Source organism: Leopardus geoffroyi, chromosome X, assembly GCF_018350155.1.
Source record: "Leopardus geoffroyi isolate Oge1 chromosome X, O.geoffroyi_Oge1_pat1.0, whole genome shotgun sequence".
Classification (NCBI taxonomy): domain Eukaryota; kingdom Metazoa; phylum Chordata; class Mammalia; order Carnivora; family Felidae; genus Leopardus; species Leopardus geoffroyi.
The window spans coordinates 61,871,697-61,885,654 of NC_059343.1; the positions used below are offsets into that span (position 1 = coordinate 61,871,697).

Below are 13,958 nucleotides of genomic sequence, written 5' to 3' on the forward strand. Positions count from 1 at the left end.
TAGAATGAAGAGGATACCGTGCCACTCTTGTAGAAAAGGCAGATAGTGTGGAAACAGAGATGTCAAGGATGACTGGGACACACAGGGGAAGGTTATTCGCTCTTCTCTGAGGGCATCCTTGAGAGGTAGCATTCATGGATACATCTCTCTGGGGATAAAGGAGTTTACCAGCACCATTTCCCTACCCCATTCTTCAGCAAAACACAGAGACACCAATGGGAAGCAGCACAGCACCAACAGTGGCTGCCTAACTTGCTTACATCAAAGCCTCTGCTTCCTGCACTCTGCCTGGACTGCCCATCTTAGTAAAGCTACCGTCAGTCCCAGTGTGACAGGTGCCTCCCCCATAAGACAGCACAAAACCCAAATCACACCACAAAACCCAAATCTCCCAACCATAGAGGTATGCAGGACCACAGTCCTCACAGAAGTGGTGTCAGGTCTCATTTCAGAAGCATACCAGAGCGCATCTCGTTAAAATTTCTCATATTCAGGCCAGGGACCAAACACTGCACACAGAAAGCAAGGAAAACCTCTTCAGACCACTGTCCTGAAGGATAGAGCAGAGAAAGCATAACAGCAGAGTGCAAACAGCACACACCACAGATACTCCCTGAAGCACCAGGCCCTGGCAACTATATTACCTCTTCTTCATAGGGCCATTACTTTCAGGGGCAGGAGATATAACTAGTTTTTGTAACACAGAGAAGAAGGCAGGGATTTAGACAAAATGCCAACACAAAGGAATTTATCCCAAATGAAAGAACAAGATAAGGTCATGGCCAGAGATGTAAGTGAAACAGATATAAGTAACATGCCTGATGGAGAATTTAAAGCAACAATCATAAGGATACTTACAGGGCTTCAGACAACAATAGAAGACATCAGTGAGACCCTTACCGTGGAGATAAAAGAGTTAAAAAAGAATCAATCAGAAATGAAGAATGTAATAAACAAGATTGGAAACAAGCTCGATGTAATGAACAGCAGCCTGGAAGAAGCAGAAGAACAAGTTATTGACAAGAAGACCAAGTAATGGAAAATAATGAAGCTGAACAAAAGAGAAAAATAGTTATGTGACATGAGAATAGATTTAGGAAACTCAGTGACTCCATCAAATGTAATAAAATTCTTATTATAGGAGTCCCAGAATAAGAAAGAGAAAAGTGGGCAGAAAAATTATTTAGGGAAATAATAGTTGAAAACTCCTAATCTTGGGAAGGAAACATATCCAGATCAAGGAGGCGCAGAGAATTCCCATTAAAATCAACAAAAGTAGGCCAACATCGAGACATATTGTAATTAAATTTGCAAAATATAGTGATAAAGAAAACATCTTAAAAGTAGCAATAAAAAGTGTCCTCAACTTCAAAAAGAAGACCCATAAAGATACCTGGAGATTTTTCAACAAAACCTTGCAAGCCAAAAGGGAATGGCATGATATATTCAAACTGCCAAATGGGAAAAATCTGCAGCCAAGCATACTCTTTCCAGCAAGACTACCAATCAGAATAGAAAGAGATGATAGAGTTTCCCAGACAAACAAAAACTAAAGGACCTCATGACCACTAAACCATCCCTGCAAGAGATATTAAAGGGGACTATTTGAGGGCAAAGGAGAGACCAAAAGTGACACAGACAAGTAAGGATCAGAGAAAATCTCCAGAAACAATGACAAAACAAGTAATGAAATAGTAATAAATACATATCAATAATTACTTTGAATGCTCTAATCAAAAGACATATGCTGTCAGAGTGGATAAAAAACAAGACCTATCTTTATGTTGCTTACAAGACACTAATTTTAGACTTAAAATCACCTGCAGATTGAAAATGAGGGGATGGAGAAACATTTATCATGCAAATGGACATCAAAAGAAAGCTGAAGTAGCAATACTTATATCAGAAAAACTAGATTTTAAACCAAGACTGAAACAAGAGATAATGAAGGTGAGGGCAGAAGCAACACGGAGGATAAGGCACTGATTTGGGAGTGCAGCCTCTTCCAACATGAGCCTCCTCAAAAAACCCAAGAGTCACATGACCCTGGAGGAACTGCAGAAGTGGGAGGAGGAAGAATTTAACATTCAGTGCACATGCAGTAAATGAACACCCAAGGACTCATCAATTGGTACAACAACAAGAAGCTCCTGGGCCACGTGAAGCCCAATGACAGGCACTGCAACATGGAATGTGAAGGAAATGTAGAATGAGGTCCCCAAGAGAGGCAAGGGCAAGAAATCCAATCCAGTCAACAAAGACCACTACATCTCCAAGATGTTCCCGCTTGGGGACTCAGTCTTCATGGTCCTGGGGAACGATCATCACAGGCAAGTAGAAGCCTCCTCCCCGCCTACATAAAATAAACAGTGAAACAATGGCTTTGAATGACACACTGGACCAGATGGACTTAAAAGAAATATTAACAACATTCCATTTTAAAACAGCAGAATACACATTTTTAAAGGTTACATGGGATATTCTCCAACGTAGATTACATGAGGTCACAAATAAGACCTCAACAAATACAAAGATTGAAATTATATAAAACACCTTTTTTTTAATATGACATTTATTCTCAAATTGGTTTCCATACAACACCCAGTGTTCATCTCAACAAGTGCCATCCTCAATACCCCTCACCCACACTCCCCTCCCTCCCACCCTCCATCAACCCTCAGTCTGTTCTCAGTTTTTAAGAGACTCATGTTTTGGTTCCCTCCCTCTCTAACCTTTTTTTTTCCTTCCCCTCCCCCATGGTCTTCTGTTAAGTTTCTCAGGATCCACATACTAGTGAAAACATATGGTATCTGTCTTTCTCTGTATGGCTTATTTCACTTAGCATAACACTCTCCAGTCCCAGCCACGTTGCTACAAAGGGCCATGTTTCATTCTTTCTCATTGCCACGTAGTACTCCATTGTGTATATAAACCACAATTTCTTTTTTTAAATTTTATTTAATATATGAAATTTATTGTCAAATTGGTTTCCATACAACACCCAGTGCTCATCCCAAAAGATGCCCTCTTCAATGCCCATCACCTATCCTTCCCTCCCTCCCACCCCTTCATCAACCCTCAGTTTGTTCTCAGTTGTTAAGAGTCTCTTATGCTTTGGCTCTCTCCCACTCTAACCTCATTTTTTTCCTTCCCCTCCCCCATGGGTTTCTGTTAAGTTTCTCAGGATCCACATAAGAGTGAAACCATATGGTATCTGTCTTTCTCTGAATGGCTTATTTCACTTAGCATCACACTCTCCAGTTCCATCCATGTTGCTACAAAGGGCCATATTTCATTCTTTCTCATTGCCACGTAGTATTCCATTGTGTATATAAACCACAAGTTCTTTATCCACTCATCAGTTGATGGACATTTAGGCTCCTTCTATAATTTGGCTATTGTTGAAAGTGCAGCTATAAACATTGGGGCACAAGTGCCCCTATGCATCAGTACTCCTGTATCCCTTGGGTAAATTCCTAGTAGTGCTATTGCTGAGTCATGGGGTAGATCTATTTTTAATTCTTTGAGGAACCTCCACACTGTTTTCCAGAGTGGATGCACTAGTTTGCATTCCCACCAACAGTGCAAGAGGGTTCCAGTTTCTCCACATCCTCTACAGCATCTATAGTCTCCTGATTTGTTCATTTGAGCCACTCTGACTGGCGTGAGGTGGTATCTGAGTGTGGTTTTGATTTGTATTTCCCTCATGAGAAGTGACGTTGAGCATCTTTTCATGTGTTTGTTGGCCATCTGGGTGTCTTCTTTAGAAAAGTATCTATTCATGTTTTCTGTCCATTTCCACACAGGATTATTTGTTTTTCAGGTGTGGAGTTTGGTGAGCTCTTTATAGATTTTGGATACTAGCCCTTTGTCTGATATGTCATTTGCAAATATCTTTTCCCATTCCATTGGTTGCCTTTAGTTTTCTTGATTGTTTCATTTGCAGTGCAGAAGTTTTTATCTTCATGAGGTCCCAATAGTTCATTTTAATTCCCTTCACTTTGGAGATGTGCCAAGTAAGAAATTGCTGTGGCTGAGGTTGGAGAGGTTTTTTTCCTGCTTTCTCCTCTAGGGTTTTTAATGTTTCCTGTCTCACATTCAGGTCCTTTATCCATTTTGAGCTTATTTTTGTGAATGGTGTCAGGAAGTGGTCTAGTTTCATCCTTCTGGATGTTGCTGTCCAGTTCTCCCAGTACCATTTGTTAAAGAGACTGTCTTTTTTCCATTGGATATTCTTTCCGGCTTTGTCAGAGATTAGTTGGCCATACTTTTGTGGGTCTAATGCTGGATTTCTATTCTATTACAATGGTCTATGTGTCTGTTTTTGTGCCAGTACCATGCTGTCTTGATGATGACAGCTTTATAGTAGAGGCTAAAGTCTGGGATTGTGATGCCTCCTGCTTTAGTCTTCTTCAATATTACTTTGCCTATTCGGGGTCTTTTGTGGGTCCATACAAATTTTAGGATTGCTTGTTCTAGCTTCGAGAAGAATGCTGGTGCAATTTTGATTGGGATTGCATTGAATGTGTAGATAGCTTTGGGTAGTATTGACATTTTAACAACATGTATTTTTCCAATCCATGGGCACGCAATGTTTTTCCATTTCTTTATATCTTCCTCAATTTCCTTCATAAGTTTTCTATAGTTTTCAGCATACAGATTTTTTAAATCTTGGCTTAGGTTTATTCCTAGGTATTTTATGCTTCTTGGTGCAATTGTGAATAGGATCAGTTTCTTTATTTGCCTTTCTGTTGCTTCATTATTAGTGTATAAGAATGCAACTGATTTCTGTACATTGATTTTGTATCCTGCGACTTTGCTGAATTCATGTATCAGTTCTAGCAGACTTTTGGTGGAGTCTATTGGGTTTTCCATGTAGAATATCATGTCATCTGCAAAAAATGAATGCTTGTCTTCATCTTTGCCAATTTGGATGCCTTTGATTTCCTTTTGTTGTCTGATTGCTGATGCTAGCACTTCCAACACTATGTTAAACAGCGGTGAGAGTGGATATCACTGTCGTGTTCTTGATCTCAGGGAGAAAGCTCTCAGTTTTTTCCCATTGAGGATGATGTTAGCTGTGGGCTTTTCAGAAATGGCTTTTATGATGTTTAAGTATGATCCTTCTATCCCGACTTTCTCGAGGGTTTTTATTAAGAAAGGATGCTGAATTTTGTCAAATGCTTTTTCTGTCTCCATTGGCAGGATCTTATGGTTCTTATCTTTCCTTTTATTAATGTGATGTATCACATTGATTGACTTGGGAATGTTGAACCAGCCCTGCAGCCCAGGAATGAATCCCACTTGATCATGGTGAATAATTCTTTTTATATGCTGTTGAATTCGATTTGCTAGTATCTTGTTGGGAATTTCTGCATCCATATTCATCAGGGATATTGGCCTGTAGTTCTTTTTTTTTTGCTGGGTCTCTGTCTGGTTTGGGAATCAAAGGAATGCTGCCTTCATACAATGTCTCTGGAAGATTTCCTTCCCTTTCTATTTGTTGGAACAGATTGAGAAGGATATGTATTATCTCTGCTTTAAATATCTGGTAGATTTCTCCAGGGAAGCCATCTGGTCCTGGACTCATTTGTTTTGAGATTTTTGATAACTGATTCAATTTTCTCTGGTTATGGGTGTGTTCAAGTTTTCTATTTCTTCCTGTTTGAGTTTTGGAAGTGTGTGGGTGCTTAGGAATTTGTCCATTTCTTCTAGTTTGCCCATTTTGTTGGCACATAATTTTTCATAGTATTCTCGGATAATTGCTTGTATTTCTGAGGGATTGGTTGTAATAATTCCATTTTCCTTCATGATTTTATCTATTTGGGTCATCTCCCTTTTCTTTTTGAGAAGCCTGGCTAGAGGTTTATCAATTTTGCTTATTTTTCCAGAAAACCAACTCATGGTGTCATTGATCTGCTCTACAGTTTTTTTAGATTCTATACTGTTTATTTCTGCTCTGATCCTTATTATTTCTCTTCTTTGGCTGAGTTTGGGGTGTCTTTGGTGTTCTTCTATTTCCTTTAGGTGTGCTGTTAGATTTTGTATTTGGGATTTTTGTTTCTTGAGGTAGGCCTGGATTTCGATGTATTTTCCTCTCAGAACTGCCTTTGCTGCATCCCAAAGCGTTTGGAATGTTGTATTTTCATTTTAATTTTTTCCATATACTTATTTATTTATTTATTTATTTATTTATTTTTTTAATTTTTTTTTCCAACGTTTATTTATTTTTGGGACAGAGAGAGACAGAGCATGAACAGGGGAGGGGCAGAGAGAGAGGGAGACACAGAATCGGAAACAGGCTCCAGGCTCTGAGCCATCAGCCCAGAGCCTGACGCGGGGCTCGAACTCATGGACCGCGAGATCATGACCTGGCTGAAGTCGGACGCTTAACCGACTGCGCCACCCAGGCGCCCCTTCCATATACTTTTTTTTCTTCTCTAATTATCTGGTTGATGCATTCATTCTTTCGTAGGGTATTCTTTAACCTCCATGCTTTGGAGGTTTTCCACCCTTTTTCCTGTGGTTGATTTCAAGTTTCATAGCATTGTGGTCTGAAAGTGTGCATGGTATGATCTCAATTCTTGTATACTTATGAAGGGCTGTTTTGTGACCCGGTATGTGATCTATCTTGGAGAACGTTCCTTGTGCACTACAGAAGAAGGTATATTCTGCGGCTTTGGGATGCAGAGTTCTAAGTATATCGGTCAAGTCCATGTGATCCAATGTATGATTCAGGGCCCTTGTTTCTTTATTGATCCTGTGTCTAGACCATCTATCCATTGTTGTAAGTGGAGTATTAAAGTCCCCTGCAATTACCACAGTGTTATCAATAAGTTTCCTTATGTTTGTGATTGTTTTATATATTTGGGGGCTCTGGTATTCGGCACATAGACATTTATAATTGTTAGCTATTCCTAATGGATAGACCTTGTAAATATTATATAATGCCCTTCTTCATCTCATTACAGCCTTTAAATCTAGTTTGTATGATATAAGTAAGGCTACTCTAGCTTTCTTTTGACTTCCAGTAGCATGATAGATAGTCTCCATCCCCTCACTTTCAATCTGAAGGTGTCCTCAGGTCTAAAATGAGTCTCTTGTAGACAGCAAATAGATGGGCCTTGTTTTGTTTTTTTCCATTCTGATACCCTATGTGTTTCAGTTGGAGTATTTAGTCCATTTACATTCAGTGTTAGTATTGAAAGATATGGGTTTTAGAGTCCTTGTGATGTCTGTAGGTTTCATGCCTGTAGTGATGTCTCTGGTACTTTGTGGTCTTTGCAATGTTTCACTTACAGAGTCCCCCTTAGGATCTCTTGTAGGGCTATTTTAGTGGCGATGAATTCATTCAGTTTTTGTTTGTTTGGGAAGACCTTTATCTCTCCTTCTATTATGAATGACAGACTTGCTGGATAAAGGATTCTCGGCTGCATATTTTTTTCTGTTCATCAGATTGAAGATTTCCTGCCATTCCTTCCTGGCCTGCCAAGTTTCAGTAGATAGGTCTGCCACTAGTTTTAAGGGTCTCCCTTTAAAAGTTAGAGTATGTTTATCCCAAGCTGCTTTCACAATTTTCTCTTTATCCTTGTATTTTGCCAGTTTCATTATGATATGTCGTGTAGATGATCAATCAAGTTACTTCTGAAGGGAGTTCTCTGTGCCTCTTGGATTTCAATGCCTTTTTCCTTCCCCAGATCAGGGAAGTTCTCAACTATGATTTGTTCAAGTACACCTTCAGCGCCTTTCTCTCTCTTCCTCTTCTTGAATTCCTAGTATACAGATATTATTCCATTTGATTGCATCACTTAGTTCTCTAATTCTCCCCTAATTCTCCTGGATTTTTCTCTCTCTTTTTCTCAGCTTCCTCTTTTTCCATAATTTTATCTTCTAATTCACCTATTCTCTCCTCTGCCTCTTCAATCCAAGCTGTGGTTGCCTCCATTTTATTTTGCACCTTATTTATAGCATTTTTTTAGTTCCTCATGACTATTTCTTAGTCCCTTGATCTCTGTAGCAATAGATTCTCTGCTGTCCTCTGTACTTTTTTCAAGTCCAGCGATTAATTTTATGACGATTATTCTAAATTCTTGTTCCAGTATATTGCTTAAATCGTTTTTGATCAATTCGTTAACTGTTACTACTTCCTGGAGTTTCTTTTGAGGAGGGTTCTTCCATTTCGTCATTTTGGGTAGTCCCTGGAGTGGCGCCAAACTGCATGGCACTTCCCCTGTGCTGTCTGGAGTAACGTGTTGGTGGGCGGGGCTTCAGTCATACTCTATGTCTGTCCCCAGCCCACCATTGGGGCCACAGTCAGACTGGTGTGTATCTTATCTTCCCCTCTCCCAGGGGCAGAATTCACTGTGGAGTGGTGTGGCCCGTCTGGGCTACTTGCACACTGCCAGGCTTGTGGTACTGCTTTGATGGGATGTGGTGTATTAGCCGTGGTGGATCTGCAAAGTGCACAGGGGCAGGAGGGGCAGGCTTAGCTTGCTTTGCCATCAGTGGTCCCCTGTGGGAGGGGCCCTGCAGCACCGAGAGGGAGGCATACCCGTCAGAGGGATGGATCCACAGAAGCACAGCATTGGGTGTTTGCCCAGTGCAAGCAAGATTGGTGATAGGAACTGGTTCCCTTTGGGATTACGGCTGGGGGATGGGAGAGGGAGATGGCACTTGCCAACGCCTTTTTTCCCCGCTGAGCTGAGGTCTGTCTTCCGGGGCTCAACAACTTTCCCTCCCCATGTCCTCTCACCCTCTCACTCTCCAAGCAGAGCTGTTGACTTATAACATTCCATATGTTAAGTCCCGCTGGCTGTCAGAACTCACAGAGTCTGGCCCCTCCGTTTTTGCAAGCCAGACTTCAGGGGTTCTCCCTTGCCAGGCAGGCTGCCCCTCCACCGTCCTGACTCCCTCCCACCAGTCCGTGTAGCTCACAGAGCCTCTCCACCCATTCTACCTTCTTCCGTGGGCCTTTTGTCTATGCTTGGCTCCAGAGAGTCCGTTCTGCTAGTTTCTCATGGTTTTCTGGGTTATTTAGGCAGGTGTGGGTGGAATCTAAGTGATCAGCAGGACAAGGTGAGCCCAGCGCCCTCCTACACTGCCATCTTCCTCACCCCTCTATTATGCACCTTTCCTGACCACAATGCTATGAAACTAGAAGTCAACCATGCAAAACATATGGAAAGACCACAAATACATGGAGATAAAACAACAGGCTACTAATTTTTTTTAATGTTTATTTATTTTTGAGACAGAGAGAGAGAGAGAGCATGAACAGGGGAGGGTCAGAGAAAGAGGGAGACACAGAATCTGAAACAGGCTCCAGGCTCTGAGCTGTCAGCACAGAGCCCGACGCGGGGCTTGAACCCACGGACCGCGAGATCATGACCTGAGCCAAAGTCCAACGCTTAACCGACTGAGCCACCCAGGCGCCCCAAACAACAGGCTACTAAACAATGAATGGGTCAACCAGAAAATCAAAGACAAATTTAAAAATTCATGAAAACAAATGAAAATGAAAACAGAATGACCAAAACCTCTGGCATAGAAAAAAGTGGTCCTAAGAGGGTAGTAGCTAGCAATACAGGCCTACCTCAAGAAGCAAGAAAAATCTCAAATCAACAACCTAACCATGCTCATAAAGGAGAACAACAAATGAAGCCCAAATCCAGGAGAAGAAGGGAAATAATAAAGATTAGAGCAGAAATAAGTGATATGAAATCTAAAAAAAAAAAAAAAATAGCAAACCAATGAAACTAGAAGCTGGTTCTTTGAAAAAAAAAATTATAAAACTCTTAACCATCTAGTCAGACTTATCAAAAAGAAGAAAAGACCCAAATAAATAAAATCACAATAAGAGAGGAGAAAGAAACAACACCACAGTAATGCAAATAATTATAAGAGAATATTATGAAAAACCATATGCCAACAAATTAGGACAACTCGGAAGAAATAGATATACTCCTAGAAACATATAAACTACCAAACTGGAACAGGAAGAAATAGAAAACTTGAACAGACTGATAACCAAGAAAGAAATTGAATCAGTAATCAGAAAACTCCTTACAAAAACAAATGCTAAGACTAGATGGCTTCACGGGCAAAGAAGAGTTAGTACCTATATTTCTCAAACTATTTCAAAAATAGAAAGTAAGTAATACTTCCAAATACATACCATGAGGTCAGCATTACCCTGATACCAAAACCAGATAAAGATTCCTACAAAAAAGTGAACTTTATACCAATATCCAACATGAACATGGATGCAAAACTTCTCAACAAAACACTAGCAAATAGGGGTGCCTGAGTGGCTTAGTCAGTTGAATGTATAACTCTTGATTTTGGCACAGGTTATGATCCCAGGTTCATGGGACTGAGCCCCATGTTGGGTTCCACACTGAGTGTGGAGCCTGCTTAAGATTTTCTCTCTCTGTCTCTCTCTCTCTCTGTTTCTCTCTCTCTCTCTGCCTTTCTGTCCCTCTCCCCTCTTGTGCTCTCTCTCTCTCTCTCTCTCTCTCAAGAAACAAAACAAAACAAACTAGTAAATAGAATCCAATAGTAAATTAAATTGAGATTTATTCCTGGGCTACAAGTGTAGTTCAATATTAGCAAATCAATCAACGGATATAAAATCAATATACAGAAATCTTGCATTACTATACATCAATAATGAAGCAGCAGAAAGGGAAATTCTGGAATCAATCCCATTTACAATTTCACCAAAACCAATAAGATACCTAAGAATAACCGTAACCAAAGAAGTGAAAGAGCTATACTCGGAGAACTGTAAAACACTGATGAAAGAAATTGAAGAAGACACAAAGAAATGGAAAAACATTCCATTCTCATAGATTGGAAGAACAAATATTAAAATGTCCATATAACCCAAAGCAATATACATATTCAATGCAATCCCTATCAAAAAAACCACCAGCATTTTTCACAGGACTAGAACAAGCAAACCTAAAATTTGTATGGAACCAGAAAAGACACCGAATAGCCAAAGTAACCTTGAAAAAGGAAAGCGACGTGGGAGGATCACAATTCTGGACGTTAAGTTATATTACAAACATGTAGTGATCAATACCGTATGGGACTGGCACAAAAACAGACATGTAGAATAAAAAGAACCCACATCTAGATGGTCGGCTAGCCTTTGACCAAACAGCAATGGACATCAAATGGGTAAAAGTGTCTTCAACAAAGGGAGGGTGTGTAAAAACTGGACAGCAACATGCAAAAGAATTCAACTGGACTACTTTCTCATACTGTATACCAAAATAAATTCAAAATATATCAAAGATCTAAATGTAAGACCTGAAACCATAAAAATGCTAGCAGAAAACACAGGTAATAACCCCTTTGACATTGGAAATAGCAACTTCTTTCTAGATATGTTTCACAAGGTAAGGGAAACAAAAGCACAAACTATTGGGGCTTCATCAAGATAAAAAAGTTTCTGCACGGAGAAGAAAACAATCAATAAAACTAAAAGGCTAGAATGGGAGAAGACATTTACAAATGACATATCTTGTAAAGGGTTAGTATCCAAAATCTATAAAGAACTCATAAAAGTAAACAAAAAATGAATAATCCAATTAGAAAATGAGAAGAAAACATGAATAGACACTTTCCAAAGAAGACATCCAGATGGTCAATAGACACATAAAAAGATGTTCAACATCACTGATCATCAGGAAAATGCAAGTCAAAACCACAATGAGAGGGGCACCTGGGTGTCTCCATCAGTTAAGTGTCCGAATCTGTCTCAGGTCATGATCTCACGGTTCGTGGGTTTGAGCCTCGCATCAGGCTCTGTTCTAACAGTTTAGAGCCTGGAATCTCCTTCGGATTCTGTGTCTCCCTGTCTCCCCCCCCCCCCCCCGCCAACTCACACTCTGTCTCTCAAAAATAAATAAACATTACAAAAAACATAATGAGATATCACCTCACACCTATCAGGATGGCTAAAATCAACAACACAAGAAATAACAGGTGTTGGCCAGGATATGGAGTAAGGGGAAACCTCTTGCACTGTTTATGGGATTGCAAACTGTTGCAGCCAGAGTAGAAAACAGAATGGAGGTTCCTCAAATAGTTAAAAATAGAGTTACCCCAAGATCCAGCAATTGCACTACTAGGTGTTGACCCAAATAATACAAAAATACTAATTCAAGGTGATATATGCACCCCAATCTTTATAGCAGCCTTATCTACAATAGCTAAATTATAGAAAGAGCCCAAGTGTCCAGCAACTCATGAGTGGAAAAAAAAAAGATGTGTTGTATAAGTACAATGGAATATTACTCAGCCATAAAATAGAATAAAATCATGCAATTATCAATAATGTGGAAGGAGCTAGAGTATTATGCTAAGTGAAATAAGTCAGAGAAAGACAAAACCATACGACCAAAGGAAAAAAAGGCCAGGGAAAACCAAGAAATAGACTTTTTCTTCATTTTAGAGAGAGACAGAGAGTTGGGCAGAGGGGCAGAGGTGGAGAGAGTACCTTAAGCAGGCTCCACACTCAGCATGGAGCCCAACATGGGGGGCTTGATTCCACGACTCTGGGATCATGACCTGAGCTGAAATCAAGAGTCAGGTGCTCAACTGACTGAGGTACCCAGGCACCCCCAGGCTCTTAACTATAGAGGAGAAACTGATGGTTACCAGAGAGAAGTGGGGGTGGGGTATGGGTCATATAGGTGATTGGGATTAAGGAGTGCACTTGTTGTAATGAGTATCAAGTGTTGTATGGAAGTGTTGATTCACCATACTGTACACCTGAAACTAATCTTAGAGTATATATTAACTAACTGGAATTTGAGTAAAAACTTAAAAAAATAATACAAGGCAATAAATGATATTATATATTGATAAAAGGAATAATCCATCCAGATGATGTAGCAATTATAAACATATACACAACTAGGGTGTCTGGGTGGTTCAGTCAGTTAAACATCCGGCTTGTGGTTTCAGCTCAGGTCATGATCTCACAGTTTGTGAGTTTCAGCCCCACATCAGGCTCATGCTGACAGCAAGAAGCCTGCTTAGTATCTCTCTCTCTCTCTCTCTCTCTCTCTCTCTCTCTCTCTCTCCCTCTCTCTCTCCCTCTCCCTCTCCCTCTCTCTCTTTCTGTCTCTCTCTCGTTCTGTCTCTCCTTTCTCCTCCTCTCTCTCAAGAAATAAATATTTATACACACACACACACACACACACACACAGCCTCCAAATATAAGAAGCTAACATTAACAGAATTGAAAAGTAGACAGTATTAAAACATTAGCTTGAGACTTCAATAACCAACAGAGAAACTAGACAGAAGATCAATAAGAAAACAGAGGACTTGAACAACATTATAAACCAATTAGTCTAACAGATATATGTAGAACCCAACAACAGAATACACATTCTTCTCAAATGTACATGGAACATTATCCAGTATAAACCATATGTTAGAGCACAAAACAAATCCCAATAAATTTAAAAGATTGAAATCATACAAAGTATCTTTTCTGACACAATGGAATTAAACAAGAAATGAATAACAATAAAAACTATAAAATTTAAAATATGGGGATATTAAACAATACACTCCTTTTCTGAATTTATAACTAATCTTTATGAAGGTCTTAATATTTTGTTATATTTACTTCAGGTACTCTTAAAATTTTTTTAGTATAATTGACCCACAATGTTGCATTAATTTCAGGTGTACAAGATTATGATTCAATAAGTTTATGTTTACAGGGCACCTAGGTGGCTCAGTAGGTTAAGCATTGGTCTTTGGCTCAGATCATGATCTCGCAGTTAGTGAGTTTGAGCCCCGTGGAGGACTCAGGCTGAAATCTTGGAGCCTGCACCCTGCTTCAGATTCTGTGCCTCCCTTTCTCTCTGCACCTCCCCTGCTTGCACTCTTTCTCTCTCTCAAAAATAAAATAAAAACATCAAAATTTTTTT

General features: G+C 39.8%; 1 protein-coding gene and 1 pseudogene across 2 annotated transcripts in view; one reads left to right on the forward strand and one right to left on the reverse strand.

Annotated features, from left to right (window-relative positions):
- The window catches only part of ZDHHC15 (zinc finger DHHC-type palmitoyltransferase 15), a 204,356-nt gene that overhangs the window by 157,848 nt on the left and 32,550 nt on the right, over window positions 1-13,958 (reverse strand). The gene's annotated exons all lie outside the window — the stretch shown is intronic.
- LOC123595019 lies at window positions 2,011-2,338 on the forward strand (annotated as a pseudogene).